At 41.2% G+C, this 17,483-nt stretch overlaps 1 protein-coding gene and 1 pseudogene across 4 annotated transcripts in view; one reads left to right on the forward strand and one right to left on the reverse strand.

Annotated features, from left to right (window-relative positions):
• The window catches only part of CPNE4 (copine 4), a 686,364-nt gene that overhangs the window by 608,479 nt on the left and 60,402 nt on the right, over positions 1–17,483 (forward strand). The gene's annotated exons all lie outside the window — the stretch shown is intronic.
• On the reverse strand, positions 538–1,101 carry LOC139184566 (glycine cleavage system H protein, mitochondrial pseudogene; annotated as a pseudogene).

Genomic DNA, 17,483 nt, shown 5'->3' on the forward strand with positions numbered 1-17,483 from the left:
TAGGTTCATCTGGACCATTTTTCTTCATATATATGATATTTATTTTTCTCTGTCTTTTTTTTTTTATTGTTTATTCTCCTGCAAGGCTGTTGCTTCACTGTATAAAAATAGCACCAGCAAACACAGTGTGTTGCAAAATTCAGATAGTAATATTCTTCACTGGACACTATACAACTAACAAACTTTTCTCCACTGGCAGTTATTTCTAGTGGAAAGATAATTTTGACCCAAATCCAAGGATAGCTGTAAGCAAGTTACAAGTCATACAAGGTTTAAGATAACCATGTTATCCTTGAATTACATAATTTTTGTAATTAGTTTTACCAGAGATAATTTCAGGAATTCTGAATATTATAACTGGAGCCTAGCCTAAAAATCACAGGATGCTGTGGAAAAAGATGCAGTGTTTATCTGAAGTCATTAGAAAGTTAAGGGGTATTTTCTTCAGGAAACATTGTTAAAAGTAGTTTCTTTTGCTAAAAGTTGCTTTCTGAATATCTATCTACCACTAATTTAAGACAACTATGCTAGATTAAGTTGTTTCAAAGTAGTTTATTTAGGGGTTCCAGTTTCACTCCTCAATAGATTTTATGTATTTCTCATATGCTTCTTCACTCATTAGTTCATCTAGTTCTGAAGGGTTACTGAATGTCATCTTGATCAGCCAACCATCTTCGTAACAAGACTTGTTGACAAGTCCTGGATTTTCTGCTAGAGCTTTATTAATTTCAGTTACTTCTCCTGATAGAGGAGAATAGAGTTCACTAGCAGCTTTCACACTTTCCAAAGCACCAAACTCCTCTTGTTTGTTCAACTTTGTCCCAACTTCAGGCAGACTACAGTAAACAACATCTCCCAAAGCTTCCTGTGCAAAATTGCTGATTCCCACTGTTCCGACACCATTTTCTGTTGTTACCCACTCGTGTTTTTCTGTCAATTTCCGCACCGACAGCAGAGCAGGGCCGGTGCGCAGCTCCCGGACTGCACCCGCTCGCAGTCCCCAGGGCCGTGGCGAGCAGGGCGCGCTGGGTGCCGAGATGGCGCGCAGGCCGCCGACCGCGGCCCGCACGCTCCACACCGCGCGCAGCGCCATGTTCGCACGGGTGCCTATTTTTCTCTGTCTTACTTCACTCCGTACAACAGACTCTAGATTCATCCGCATCGCTACAAATGATCCAATTTTGTTCCTTTTTATGGCTGAGTAATATTCCATTGAAAAAATGTACCACACTTTTTTTATCCATTCATCTGTTGATGGACATTTAGCATGGTTCCTTCCATGCTAGACTGTGAGCTTTATATAGGTAGAGATCAGTTCATCTATCTGCCCCGTGTGTTGCTCCATGGACTACATCTAGTTCATTTCCTGACACATTGGAAGTAGTCAATAAAGGTTTGATAATGAATGAAAGGAAACCATCAGATAGGAAAAATAAAACCTATTTTTTCACTTTTTCTGCCTCCTATTATAGAATACATCAAACTCATCCAACATAGGTGTCAGGAAATACATAGAGGATGGAGATATAGATAAAAGAGGCAGAGGGACCAAAGAGAGAAAGGAGAGACACTTGCAACTTCAGAATTCCTTGAGGACAGAAGTGCTTCAATAGATGTTCAGAAGAGTATGCATCATACTACAACAGCCCATTGGACTGTCTGGTATTATCAAATATCTGTGCTTTGAGTAGGGGTTATATTCACATTTGCAGTTCACCCAAGGAAGTTTCCTGAGTTCAACTACGCATCAGTCCTCTGATTGAATATCAGCTTCTCAGACAGATATAATACCTGTAAATTCGGTAGAAGTATAGAACAGGTTGAGGCAACACAAAGTAACCAGTCATGGAGTTGGAGCTCCTGACAAAAGCTTGGGGCATAAGTCGCTATCAAAGCTGGCCTCTTCACTCCACCCACACAACTCTAGGGCTTTCAATCTTCCTAAAGACTAGTGAGGTGTGAAGTTAAAATGGTTTGGACAAGCATTGGAGGCCCCTGAAGCTTATCTGAACTAATCGAATCTCCCAAAGTCATACATTTCCAGTGAAAGCAAAGGCTGACACACCTCACTATGGAATGCCTCCAGGCTTGGCTGCAGTCCAGAAGAGACGAGATGTATGCACCAGCGAGATAAAGCAGACAGGTGCATCACCCTTCCTCCTGGGCATCTCTCAGTCCAGCTCTCATGAGTGTAATATTTCAGGATTTTTTGCTGCCTATTTAGAGTGGTGCTACACTGAATGACCATTAAGGAATAAGGATGGCCCTTGGATATTGTTTTCCATCTGTGATCAAGTTTCTTATTGATTTGAAGAACACAGAGTGTAAGCCAGAATGTTGTTGTTCAGTCATCAAGTTGTGTCTGACTTCTTGCAACCCCATGGACTGCAGCATGTCAGGCTTCCCTGTCCCTCACCATATCCTGGAGTTTGCCCAAGTTCATGTCCATTAAATCCATGATGCCATCCAACCATCTTATCCTCTGTCATCCTCTTATCTTTCTGCCTTCAATCTCTCCCAGTATCAGGGTCTTTTATAAGGATATAATTGTAATTATTGCCACCATTGTCACAAGCCATGGACTCCTGAATTTTCTGTCCAGTGTTTCTCAATGTGTCCAGAGACTACATACATCCAAACTGACAAGTTGCTTGCTTCTAAATCAAGTTCTTGGGACCCTCCTCCAGAAAACCGAATCAGAATCTCTGAAGGTAAATCCCAGGAATCTGAAAATTAATAAGCTCTCCTTAGACATATCAAAAAGTTGACTCTTGACTGTTGCAGGTCAGGAAGCAAGTTAGAACTGTACATGGAACAACAGACTGGTTTCAAATCAGGAAAGGAGTACATCAAGGCTGTATATTGTCACCCTGCTTATTTAAATTATATGCAGAGTACATCATGCAAAATGCTGGGCTGGATGGAGCACAGGCTAGAATCAAGATTGCCGGGAGAAGTATCAATAACCTCAGATACGCAGATGACATCACCTTTATGGCAGAAAGAAGAAGAACTAAAGAGCCTCTTGATGAAACTGAAAGAAGAGAGTGAAAAAGCTGGCTTAAAGCTCAACATTCAGAAAACTAAGATCATGGTATCCAGTCCCATCACTTCATGGCAAATAGATGGGGAAACAATGAAAACAGTGAAAGACTTTATTTTCTTGGACTCCAAAATCACTGCAGATGATGACTGCCATGAAATAAAAAGACACTTGCTCCTTGGAAGAAAAGCTATGACCAAACTAAATAGCATATTAAAAAGCAGAGACATTACTTTGCCAACACAGGTCCATCTAGTCAAAGCTATGGTTTTTCCAGTAGTCATTTACAGATATGATAGTTGGACTACAAAGAAAGCTGAGCACTGAAGAATTGATGCTTTTGAACTGTAGTGTTGGAGAAGACTCTTGAGAGTCCCTTAGACTGCAAGGAGATCCAACCAGTCCATCCTAAAGGAAGTCAGTCCTGACTATTCATTGGAAGGACTGATGCTGAAGCTGAAACTCCAATACTTTGGCTGCCTGATGCGAAGAACTGACTCCTTGGAAAAGACCCTGATGCTGGGAAAGATTGAAGGCAGGAGGAGAAGGGGACAACAGAGGATGAGGTGGTTGGATGGCATCACCGACTCAATGGACATGAGTTTGAGTAAACTCTGGGAGTTAGTGATTGACAGGGAAGCCTGGCACACTGCAGTCCATGGGGTCACAAAGAGTTGGACATGACTGAGCAACTGAACTGAACTGACTGAGACATATTAAAACCATACACATAAAAATTATATCACTCTTCCTCCAGTGCAAGATAGTCATTCTGACAATGAGGACTGAAACCCAGAGAGATGAAATGACCTGCCCAATATCTCACAGATACTAGCATCACAGGCCACAACAGGACCCACATCCTGGGGCATTCATCATAGCATAGTACAAGGTCCTGCAGAGACGTGCTCTGATAGGCTTGTCCTTTTGCTCGGACACATAATTTGAGGGGAGAGGAGAGACTCAATTAGATTGCATTCCTGTTGCATTAAGGCTTGAGTGTAAACAAGAGAAAGAAGAAAGTACCCCTGCATCCTCCAGTGGTCCCTTCAGGTAGATGCTCCCCTGCTCTATCTGTCCCTACCTCATGGAAAGGTCTGATTTTAGTTATTTGTCTTTCTGTGTGGATGAGATCAAGACCCCTCATGCTTCCATATGCTGTTCTCTGGGGGCTCTTTTCTCATTTGCTGTCTGACTTGACTGTCCTTAGTGAAGACTCCCAGACAACCCTTGGTGCAACCCTCCAGTTTTGCCATTTCTGCTCTATTTGAACATCCATCTCCTGTGCCACATCATCAGCATCTTGAGAACAGGAGCTAAGTCCCTCATTTCTTTTCCCCATTGCCAGCGTGATTACTAGTCCGTGGTAGGTGATAAATAAATAACATGTAAATGTCTAACAAGTCCTCACAACAACCTAGTGAGTGGAGAGGAGTTATCATCCCTACCTTAGAGATGAATAAACTGATGGGGGGCGGAGGGAGACAGCATGAGCTGGGGATGATTACACAGCTGTCCAGGGAAAGAGAGGAGATTTGAATCAAATTCTGAATGACTCCACTAGCAAATTCCTCCCAAGGTCAAGGTATTTCCTCCCTTGGAGGCACTTACGTTTTTAACCAACAACTCTGTAATTTTAGAAAAGGAAGCTGTGCCGCATTTGTGAAAAGGTAGTGAGGCAAATGCAAAATATAAATCAAGAGCATATTTAGAAGAAAAAGCAATGAAGTCAACAGCAGTGGAGTCTGGAACCTGAAGATCAAGACATAAGGAGCAGATTGAGGTACATGGCTCTGACCCAAGTCTGAAGGGAAACTTGTGCTTTGGGCTGCTTCTCCCACGGAGTACCTGAGCTTGGTTTCATGATTAGAGGGAGTCCCACCAGTCTGGACACAGGGCACTGACAAGGAAGGTGGTGTACCCCCAGGCTGGACACAGCGCACCTCCCCACTGCCGCTGGACTGCATGTCCCAGACACTCTGTGTTTCCTCTTGAGGTGGAGTCAGCAGGCTGGGCAGGGAAAACAGGTGGTGGATTGGTGGATGACTGTGCACAGACTCATGTAAGGGTCTGCACCTGAGTTAAGACAAGTTGATATATCCAATATTTAGTATGGATTTGAAAATAAAGACTGGTGGTAGACTACATTTTTCTTTGTCTTGCTCCATCAACTAAAGCAGGACCTCTGACCTCCCTTCCCTTTAAAGGTCACCCTTCAACTATTTCTTGAATTTTTCAAGCTTGTTCTTGCATTTGTTCACCCACATGTCATTTCCGCTACCTCTGGCTTGGGCCATGCCCTGACCCTCTTCCTGTGCATCACCTCCTGCTTCTGCCTCCCCTGAAGCCCACTGAGGGCCCTTCCCCACTCTCACTCTATCAGAAGCTCATGGAAAGTATTAGCCTCCAGATCAAAGGGTGTCATCTTCCATGGATACCTAAGATTTCAGCAACATTTTCTCTCCACTGCTGCTGCTTCTGCCTTGGTACCTAGGTGCCTGAGTGTGTGGAGACCCAGACTGTGCTCTCTAAGCTGCCAGACCACCCTGCTGTGGCTGCCCTGCCATCCCCCTGCCCTCAGCCCCCAGCAGCACATCCCCTGCATGGAGATACACTGAGCCCTCAGCATCCTCAAATCTGGGCTTCTTAGTGCATCTAACTCCCTCTCTTCTCCTGATCTACATATGACCCTGCTATATTGTGAAAACTGCTCTGTCGGGCTACCTTTCTACTTACAACTCCCTCCCTTGAACTCAGACATGAATCTATTGGGGTTAAACTTATGGAAAATTCTGAGCAATGGTCACCAGATTCTGTGCAGCCTTGCCCACTCCTTGAAAATGCAGTTCTTTGTTCCTGGGCCCATCTTGTTGTCTTACTCTCTCTTCCCCTTAGGTCGAGTCCCCAGAAGATACTCAGGCTCTCAGACAGACAGACGTCCACTAGTCCTGCCCACTAGCCCAGCAAAGGTGACTCCCAGAGATGCAGATGGTTGAGGCCCCAGCCCTGCCTGCATTTCTGTGGCTATTGCTACATTATGTTCATTTGAGAGACTCTTTCCTCCATCCAGATGCTGCATGTGTCCATCTCCCAGAGTTAGGCTTCATTCCTGCTCTACTGGGAAGATTTCTGTCTAAACTCCCTATGCAGCCCATCCTGCCAAACTCAGAGATCCAAATCAGAGTGTTCTCAATTACAAATGGAGAAACTACATTTAACTCCCATCCTAGTAGCTGAGTTGATGTTAGAAGGTTACTGCCAAGTCTGAAGTGAGTGAAAACAATCAAGTAATGATAAAATAATCAAAGGAGTGTTCTCATGGACACCCTCACCAAGGTCTGCCTGTCCCCAAGTCACAACCACCAAATAAACAAATAGATATTTAATACTCTTTTTTTGTAGATGTTTATAGTCCTGTATAAATTATTAAACAAATTTTGTGTTAAGGATTATCATTGAATTTTAACAAAAAAGAAGCCATTCCAAGTACTAAACTATGAATGAAATTCTCCCAAATCCTTAATCATACTATCCTGAAATACAGTTGTGTATATTTGCCTGCTACTGCTGAGTCACTTCAGTTGTGTCCAACTCTGTGTGACCCCATAGATGGCAGCCCACCAGGCTCCCCCTGTCCCTGGGATTCTCCAGGCAAGAACACTGGAGTGGGTTGCCATTTCCTTCTCCAATGCATGAAAGTGAAAAGTGAAAGTGAAGTCACTCAGTTGTGTCCAACTCTTCGCGACCCCATAGGCTGTAGCCCACCAGGCTCCTCTGCCCATGGGATTCTCCAGGCAAGAGTACTGGAGTAGGGTGCCATTGCCTTCTCTCCTTAAAATGACAGAGCATTGACTGATTTCCAAAAAGCTGAAGTTAGGAAATTGGTCTGGACTAAGTAATATGAGAACACAGTCTGATTCCTACATTACTGATTCTGTTAGCATTTAATTTTGATGGTCTCAATTTAAAATTCTACCTTTAAATGAGCTCAGTAAGGCTCTGACTGGATTAATTATTCTGGGCAATTTTAGAGTGCTTATTACCAAAGAGAATATTAAGAATGTACATAAGTATACTCTTCCCTGGGAGAGGTCAGATGTCCATGATTTAGTTGGTTATTAAAAAAAGAAAAAAGAAAGAAAGAACTTAGAGAAGAGCTAACACCTGTCTTACTCAAACTCTTCCAGAAAATTGCAGAGGAAGGTAAGCTTCCAAACTCATTTTATGAGGTCACCATCACCCTAATACCAAAACCAGACAAAGATGCCACAAAAAAAAAAGATAGAAAGAAAGAAAACTATAAGCCAATATCACTGATGAACATAGATGCAAAAATCCTTAACAAAATTCTAGCAAACAGAATCCAACAACATATTAAAATGATCATACATCATGACCAAGTGACATGAAAAGATAGTCTTCAGAATGGGAGAAAATAATAGCAAATGAAGCAACTGACAAAAATTAATCTCAAAAATATACAAGCAACTCCTGCAGCTCAATTCCAGAAAAATAAATGACCCAATCAAAAAAAATGGGCCCAAGAACTAAACAGACATTTCTCCAAAGAAGATATACAGATGGCTAACAAACACATGAAAAGATGCTCAATATCTCTCATTATCAAAGAAATGCAAATCAAAACCACAATGAGGTATCATCTCATGTCAGTCAGAATGGCTGCTATCCAAAAATCTACAAACAATAAATGCTGGAGAGGGTGTGGAGAAAAGGGAACCCTCTTACACTGTTGGTGGAAATGCAAACTAGTACAGCTACTATGGAAAACAGCGTGGAGATTCCTTTAAAAACTGGAAATAGAACTACCATATGACCCAGTAATCCCACTGCTGGGCATACATACTGAGGAAACCAGAAGGGAAAGACACACGTGTACCCCAGTGTTCATCGCAGCACTGTTTATAATAGCCAGGACATGGAAGCAACCTAGATGTCCATCAGCAGATGAATGGATAAGAAAGCTATAGTACATATACACAATGGAATATTACTCAGCCATTAAAAAGAACACATTTGAATCAGTTCTAATGATGTGGATGAAACTGGAACCTATTATACAGAGTGAAGTAAGTCAGAAAGAAAAACACCAGTACAGTATACTAACACATATATATGGAATTTAGAAAGATGGTACCAATAACCCTATATGCGAGACAGCAAAAGAGACACAGATGTATAGAACAGACTTTTGGACTGTGTGGGAGAAGGCGAGGGTGGGATGATCTGAGAGAATAGCATTGAAACATGTATATTATCATATGTGAAACAGATCCCCAGTCCAAGTCAATGCATGAGACAGGGTGCTCAGGGCTGGTGCACTGGGATGAACCAGAGGGATGGGATGGGGAGGGAGGTAGGAGAGGGGTTCAGGATGGGGAACACATGTACACCCATGGCAGATTCATGTCAATGTATGGCAAAGAGCACTACAATATTTTAAAGTAATTAGCCTCCAATTAAAATAAATTTTTTAAAAAATTAAGAAAGAAATAAAGACAAAAGGAAGAAGAAAAGCCTGCCATTGAAATTGCACCTGGCATGAGTATATTATGAAGCTATGTAGTGTAATGAAAAGGGCCCTGGGTATGGAGAAATAAACCCAGGTCCACAGGCTAATTCAATTCTTGGGAATAAGCCACTTTTAGTTGCTTTATTCCGAGAAGGCAATGGCATCCCACTCCAGTACTCTTGCATGGAAAATCCATGGATGGAGGAGCCTGGTGGGCTGCAGTCCATGGGGTCGCTAAGAGTAGGACACAACTGAACGACTTCACTTTCACTTTTCACTTTCATGCATTGGAGAAGGAAATGGCAACCCACTCCAGTGTTCTTGCCTGGAGAATACCAGGGATAGGGGAGCCTGGTGGGCTGCCGTCTATGGGGTCACACAGAGTCGGACACGACTGAAGTGACTTAGCAGCAGCAGCAGTTGCTTTATTGCATTTTAGCAACATCACCTGTGAACACGGACCTGCCATCTCATGATGCTCTTGTGAGGATCACCATGAGAAATTAATAATTGAATTTCAATTGTTCAAGGGGTGTAAAGATACCTTGCAAAAGACAATAAAGGCAGTAGTGTTACATTAATCAGATAATTAGTAATTTTATAACTTTAATATGATCATCTCAGACTTTGGGACAGAAAGTTGCAAAAGGAATAAAGGACTTCCCTGCTGGTCCGGTGGTTAAGAATCCTGGCAATGCAGGGGACACAAGTTTGATGTCTGGTCTGGGAAGATCCCACTTGCCTCAGGGCAACTAAACCTGTGCCACGACTACTGAGCCCACACTCTACAGCCCACATGCCACAACTACCAAAGCCACCACAATACTCTGCCCACCACAACTAGAGAGTAGCCCCCACTCCCCATAACTAAAGAAAGACTGCGCATAACAGCAAAGATTCAGCATAGCCAAAATAAATAACTACTTCAAAACATATTACCTGGTTTAATCATCCATTTTAATAAAAATTAACCGGTTGATTATGATACCTTCCCTTTGCAGTACGGCAACTGGACCGATTTGAGAACTGCCCTCCACTTAACTTAAGGAGAAAGACCTTTTTCATGAACTCATCACAGATTTATCTGAGTTCTTGCTTGTGACCAAGAACTGAGCTAAACTCTGATAGAAAGCTCAATACTCAGAAGTTTCCTTCAAGTCATGGATATAGACCAGTGGTGATCAGGTAGCCAGAGACACATCAAAGCAGATATAAACAGATTGCACTGGAAGCTTTGGGGATGGTATAATCAAAGAGCCTAGAGAAAGTCAGCCGTGAACCCTACTTTACCTGGACAAATGACAGGTTACAATGTTAAACATATGTAAAAATTTTAAAAGCAAGGGAAGAAGAATAGATTCCATTTACTATAAGGACTCTGCAGTGATGAGCTGCAGTTATGTAGTTCCATAAACACAGTTTGGATAGCTAGCTCGTCCTGGCCTTCCAGGAAATGAATCACATTCAGATCCCAAGAACTTGGATCTCAAAGCCAGTTGTAGTTTAAACACCAAAATATTCCATAACAGTAGATCATTCCTCTCTCTGTGTCTAAGCTTCCTTATCTGTAAAGTGCAGATGACAATAATAGTGTCCCACTAATGGCGTTACTGTGAAGATTAAGTACCAGAGCTTAGAATAATACCCAGGACAAAGTTAAGGGTTCAATCAGATCAGATCAGATCAGTTGCTCAGTCGTGTCCAACTCTTTGCGACCCCATGAATCACAGCACACCAGGCCTCCCTGTCCATCACTAACTCCCGGAGTTCACTCAGACTCACGTCCATCAAGTCAGTGATGCCATCCAGCCATCTCATCCTCTGGCGTCCCCTTTTCCTCCTGCCCCCAATCCCTCCCAGCATCAGAGTCTTTTCCAATGAGTCAACTCTTCGCATGAGGTGGCCAAAGTACTGGAGTCTCAGCTTTAGCATCATTCCTTCCAAAGAAATCCCAGGGCTGATCTCCTTCAGAATGGACTGGTTGGATCTCCTTGCAGTCCAAGGGACTCTCAAGAGTCTTCTCCAACACCACAGTTCAAAAGCATCAATTCTTCAGCACTCAGCCTTCTTCACAGTCCAACTCTCACATCCACACATGACCACAGGAAAAACCATAGCCTTGACTAGACGAACCTTTGTTGGCAAAGTAATGTCTCTGTTTTTGAATATGCTATCTAGGTTGGTCATAACTTTCCTTCCAAGGAGTAAGCGTCTTTTAATTTCATGGCTGCAGTCACCATCTACAGTGATTTTGGAGCCCAGAAAAATAAAGTCTGACACTGTTTCCACTGTTTCCCCATCTATTTCCCATGAAGTGATGGGACCGGATGCCATGATCTTCCATTTTCTGAATGTTGAGCTTTAAGCCAACTTTTTCACTCTCTACTTTCACTTTCATCAAGAGGCTTTTTAGTTCCTCTTCACTTTCTGCCATAAGGGTGGTGTCATCTGCATATCTGAGGTTATTGATATTTCTCCCAGCAATCTTGATTCCAGCTTGTGTTTCTTCCAGTCCAGCATTTCTCATGATGTACTCTGCATATAAGTTAAATAAACAGGGTGACAATATACAGCCTTGACGAATTCCATCAGTACAAGAAGACCAATTGTCACTGAAAACTCACATGAAGGTATGAATGTCAAGGCAGAATGTGAGAGAAGGTGCATAGGCCAGGTTAACCAGAGAAACAGAATCGGTGGAAAATAGACATTAATAGATTTATTGCAAGAAACTAACTTATGCTGTTGTGGAGGGCTAGCTGCACAAGTCTGAAATCCCTAGAGCAGCCCCTCAGGAAGATCAGACTGGAACCCTGTAGTGGGACTAAAGTTAAGTTATGATCCCAAGGCAAAATTTCTCCTCCCTCAGGGAAGCCTCATTCTGCTCTTAAGTCTTTCAACTGATTATATCAGACCCACCCAGATTGTCAAGGAAAATCTCTACTTTGAAATTCTTTGACAGCTTTATTTAATTGACATATAAAGAATTATACATATTTAATGCATATAATTTTATTAATTTGAACCTGTGAAACCATCACCAGAATCAAGGTAAAAGACAGATCCTACACATCCCAATGTTTCTTTATGTCTCTTTGGCTTGTTTTGTGATATAAACATGTGATGTGAGATCTACACTCTTAACAAGTTTTGAAGTGCACAGCACTATATTATAAGCTATAGGCACAGTGTTGTACAGCAGGTCTCTAGAGCTAAGTAACTTGAGTGACTAAAACTTTGTACACACTACAAAAGCACCAAATTTCCCCCACACCTCAGCAGCCTCTATTGTATTATCTGCTTCTATAAGTTTGACTGTTATAGATGCCTCATAAAAGTGGAATCAGGCACTGTCATCCATCAGTAACTGGCTTATTTCAGTTAACATAATGTCCATCCATGTTACAAATGGAAAGGTTTTCTTCTTTAAGGCTGAATAATACTCCTTTAAAAAAATTTTAATTACAAAACTATGGTAGCACATTTACAAGAGACTTGGAAAATACAGAAGAAAGTTACATATAGCTCCATTATATAATTATTTTTAAGTAGATAAGATTTTTAGCTGAAGTTTCAATATCAAACTCTCAAAAATTAATAGAATCAATAGACAGAAAAGTAGAAGGATATAGTAGATCTGAAAAGCACTATGACCAGTTCAACATAATATTTATACAATTTTCACACAACAGCAGGATACAAATTCTACTCAAGTTCTTATAGACTATAAACCAGAAGACACTGGAACACATATAGGGACGTAAAACAAGGTGCAAAAATTTCATGGTTTAAAAGTATTGAAATTATACAGAATATGTTCTACTACTGTGGAATTATGTTAGAAATCAATATCAGAAGATATTTGAGAAAAACCCACATATTTTTAAGTGCAATGTGACATTTACCAAGAAAAATCTTTGACTTAGCCATTGAAACCCTCAATAAATTTAAAAGACTGAAAAGACACAGAGGGTGATTGCAGAGAAGAAAGCATATAAATGAGGAGCTAATATCAATATTAGAAATTAATATCAAAGATACTTTAAAAAACACCATGCTCATTAGAATCACATCTGGAGCTTTGGGGGAAAAAAAATACCTGCATTTTTCAAAAAATTCCAAGATAATTCTAATGTGCATCTGGATTTTAAAAAGTGATTACAGGTTTTTCTATTAAATGATAGTTTTATTGATATAGAAGTCTATTATTTTCTGTTGACCACTCATGATAGTTACAAAATCACAATATTAAAAGATGCTTATCAGTTTTCACAATCAGTAATATGACAAAAAATAAAAGATAATTCCAAGTCATAATGGAAGCATGATTAACCTAACAATATAAAATGGTGGCAGTGTTTAGTTGCTAAGTCATGTCCAACTCTTGTGACACCCTGAACTGCAGCCTGCCAGGCTACTCTGTCCATGGGATTTCCCAGGCAAGGATACTGGAATGGGTTGCCATTTCCTTCTCCAAAAATATAAAATAACTACATACAATTTAGGGGGTTAAGTAGAGTGATATGATAAGTAGAAATGCATACATGTACATGTTTTCATTCACTTGGCCAGCCTAGGTATTTTGGTTGGTGCATTTAATCCATTTACATTTAAGGTAATTATCAATATATATGATTCTATTACTATTTTCTTAATTTATGGGGTTTACTTTTTGTAGGTCATTTCCTTCTCTGTGTTTCCTTCCTAGAGAAGTTCCTTTAGCATTGCTGATAAAGCTGGTTTGGTGGTGCCAAATTCTCTTAACTTTTGCTTATCTGTAAAGCCTTTGATTTCTCTGCCAAATCAGAATGAGAGTCTTGCTGGGTAAAGTATTCTTGGTTGTAGGTTCTTCCCTTTCATCACTTTAAGTATATCATGCTATTCCCTTATGGCTTGTAGAGTTTCTATTGAGAAATCAGCTCATAACCTTATGAGAGTTCCCTTGTATGTTATTTTATCATTTTCCCCATTTTTAATATTTTATCTCTGCCTTTAATTTTGGCAGTTTGATTGCTATGTGTCTCGGTGTATTCTTCCTTGGGTTTATCCTGCCTGGGACACTCTGCATTTCCTGGAGTTGACTATTTCCTCTGCCGTGTTAGGGAACTTTTCAACAATTATTTCTTCAAATATTTTCTCAGGTCTTTTCTCCCTATCTTCTCCTCCTGGGACCCCTATAATGCAGATATTGATGTATTTAATGTTGTCCCAGAGGTCTCTTAGACTGTCTACAGTCTTTTTTCTTTCATTCCTTTTTCTATATTCTGTTTTGCAGCAGTGATTTCTACCATTCTGTGACCTGTCTTCCAGGTCACATATCCATTCTTCTGCCTCAGTTATTCTGCTACTCATTCCTTCCAGTGTATTTTTCATCTGCTTGTTTGTTCTTTGGTTCTTCTAGGTCTTTATAAACACTCCTTGCATCTTCTCTATTCTTTTTCCAAGATCCTGGATCATCTTCACTATCATTATTCTGATTTTCTTTTCTGGAAGGATGCCTATCTTCACTTCGTTTAGTTGTTTTTCTGATGCTTTATCTTGTCCCTTCACCTGGGACATAATCTGCTGCCTTTTCATTTTGGTTAACTTTCTGTGATGTGATTTTTCTTCTGGTAAAAGGAAAATTGTTGTTCTTGCTTCTTCTGTCTGTCCTTTGATGGATGAGGCTAAGGGCCTTGTGTAAGCTTCCTGATGGGAGGAAGTAGCAGTGGGAAAAATTGGGTCTTGCTCTGGTGGGTAGGGCCATGATCAGTAAAACTTCAAGCTGATTGTCTGCTGATGGGTGGGGCTGTACTCCTTCCTTGTTAGTTGTTTTGCCTGAGGTGACCCAACCCTGAGGTCTACATGCTTTATGGTAGGGTTAATGGTGACCTCTGAGAGAGCTCATGCCAAGGGGCACTTCCCAGAGCTGCTGCTGCCAGTGCCCCCATCCCCACAGTGAGCCACTACTGATGCATGCCTCCACAGGAGACTCTACAACACTAGAAGATAGGTCTGGTTTAGTCTCCTGTGGGTTCACTACTCCTTTCCCCTGGGACCTGGTGCACACAAGATTTTGTTTGTGCCCCCCAAAAGTGGAATCTGTTTCCCTTGGTCCTTTGAAAGGTCTGTAGTCAAATCCCACTGGCCTTCAAAGTCAAATTCTCTGGAGATTCCTAGTCCCTTTGCCAGATCTCTAGGCTGGGAAGCCTGAGGTGGGACTCAGAACCCTCACAACAGTGGGAGAGCTTTTTTGGTATTATTGTTCTGCAGTTTGTAGGTCACCTACTGAGCATGAAGGAATTTGATTTTATTATGATTGCACCCCCTCCTACCATCTCACTGCAGTTTCTCCTTTGTCTTTGGACAAGGGGTATCTCTTTTTGGTGGGTTCCAGCATCCTTCTGTCAATAGTTGTTCAAAAGTTGCAATTTTGGTGCTTTCACAGGAGAAGATGAGTGCACATCCTTCTATTCTGCCATCTTGAGTCAATCTCTAAGGCTGAATAATATTCTATTGTACAGGTATACCACATTTTCATTAGTCATACACCTGGGTTGTTTTCATATCTTAGCTATCATGAATAATGCTGCTGAAGTTAACATGGGAATGAAGGTATCTTCATTTGGGATCTTGACTTCAGTTCTTTGAATGTATACACAAAAATGAGATTGTTGGATCATATAGTGGTTCTATTTTTAATTTTTTAAGGAACCACCACTATACTCTTTTCCATGGATGCTGCATTGTTTTATGTCCCCACCAACCATTACAAGGGCTTGAATTTTTCCATATCTTTGTCAACAATTGTTATCTTTTGCATTTTTTAAATAACTGTTATCCTAATAGATATGAGATTGTATCTCACTGTCATTTTGATTTGAATTTCCTAGTAGTTAATGACTATGAGCATATTTTCATCTACCTGTTGGCCATTTGTATATCTTCTTTGGAGAAACATCTGTTCAAGTTCTTTGACAATTTTTAAATCAGGTTATTGGGGAATTTTTTGGTAATGAGTTGTAGGATTTCCTTATATATTTTGGAAATTAATCCCTTATTAGATATACAGTTTGAAAATATCTTCTCCCATTCTGTAGGATACTTTTCACTTTATTTATGGTTTCCTTTGCTATGCAGAAGATTTTTATAATTCCTGTAGGAGTTTGATGTAGTCCCACTTGTCTATTTTTGCTTTTGTTGCTTGTGCTTTTGGTATCATAGCCAAGAAATCATTGCCTAGGCAAACGTCAAGAATATTTTCCCCTGTGTCTTTTTTCTAGGAGTTTTACAGTTTCAAGTCTCATGGTTAAGCCTTCAACCCATTTTGAGTTGATTTTTATGTATGATGTAAGGTAGGGATTCAATTTCATTTTTTTGGCATGGAGATATTCAATTTTCAAAAAATCACCTGTTGAAGGAACTACATTTTCCCACTGTGTATTCATGACACCTTGTCAAACATCAGTTGACCATACATGCATGGCTATTTCTGGGGTATCTATTCTGTTCCATTGGCCTACAGATCTGTCTTTATGGGAGTACCATGATGTTTTAATTCCTATGGCTTTATAATATATTTTGAAATCAGGAAGTGACATCTTCAGCCTCATTCTTTCTCTCAAGATTGCTTTAGCAATTCTGTGTCGACAAAATTCAAAAACTTTTCATGGTAAAAATGCTCAAAAAATTAGAGATTATTTCAACATAATGTTGAAAGTCCATGTCAGAGCAATTGGACAAGAAAAAGAAATAAAATCCATCTTTGTCACTTTCTATATGTCTAGTCAAGTCTTTAATCTCTCTAAGCCTGTAACCAATGTGGAGCCTACAAAGGTGGAGTAGAAGGACATGTGGAGAAGGCAATGGCACCCCACTCCAGTACTCTTGCCTGGAAAATCCCGTGGACGGAGGAGCCTAGTGGGCTGCAGTCCATGGGGTCACTAAGAGTGGGATACGACTAAGTGACTTTACTTTCACTTTTCATTTTCATGCATTGGAGAAGAAAATGGCAACCCATTCCAGTACTCTTGCCTGGAGAATCCCAGGGACGGAGGAGCCTAGTGGGCTGCCATCTATGGGGTCCCACAGAGTCGGACACGACTGAAGCGAGTTAGCAGCAGCAGCAGCAGAACATGCGCTCATCTTCTCCTGTGAGAACTCCAAAATTAAAACTCACTGCTAAACATCCATCGACAGGAGAATGTTGGATCCCACCAAGAAAAAATAACCCATGTCCAAGGGCAAAGGAAAAGCCCCAGCAAGATGGAAGGAGGGGTGAAATCACATTGAAAATCAAACCTCATATGCGCTAGAGAAGCTCAGAGGGGAGGGCTCAAACAAAAGCTTGTGTGCACCAGGGCCCAGAGACCCCACAGAGACTGAGCCAGAACTGTATTTGAGTGTCTCCTGTGGAAGTACAAGTCACCAGTGGCTTGATGCAGTGGCAAGGGCTCTAGGTGTAGGAGACCTGGTCACACACTCTGTGGCATAAGCCCTCTTGGAGGAGGTCACCATTAACTCCACCATACAGCCACCAAGCAGACGGCCCACAAACTGCAGAACAATTATACCAAAGAAATTCTCTCACTGTTAAGAAAATTATAAGACCCACAGCAGATTTCCTAACTTGGAGATCTGGAGAAGGGACTGAGAACCCCTAGGTAATTTGACTTTGGAGGTCAGTGGGATTTGATTACAGAACTTACACAGGAGTGGGGGAAAAGACTCTTGGAGGGCACAAAGAAAAATTTGTGCACACCAGGACCCAGGAGGAAGGAGCAGTGACCCTACAAGAGATTGAGCCAGACTTGCCTGTGAGTGTCCAGGAGTCTCTAGCATGGGACAGCAGGGGTCTGCTGCAGGGTTGGGGCACTGAGTGCGGCAGTGCATGCCCAGGACCTTTTGAAGGAGGTTGTCATTATCTTGATT

This window comes from Bos indicus, chromosome 1, assembly GCF_029378745.1.
Source record: "Bos indicus isolate NIAB-ARS_2022 breed Sahiwal x Tharparkar chromosome 1, NIAB-ARS_B.indTharparkar_mat_pri_1.0, whole genome shotgun sequence".
In the NCBI taxonomy this organism is placed as follows: domain Eukaryota; kingdom Metazoa; phylum Chordata; class Mammalia; order Artiodactyla; family Bovidae; genus Bos; species Bos indicus.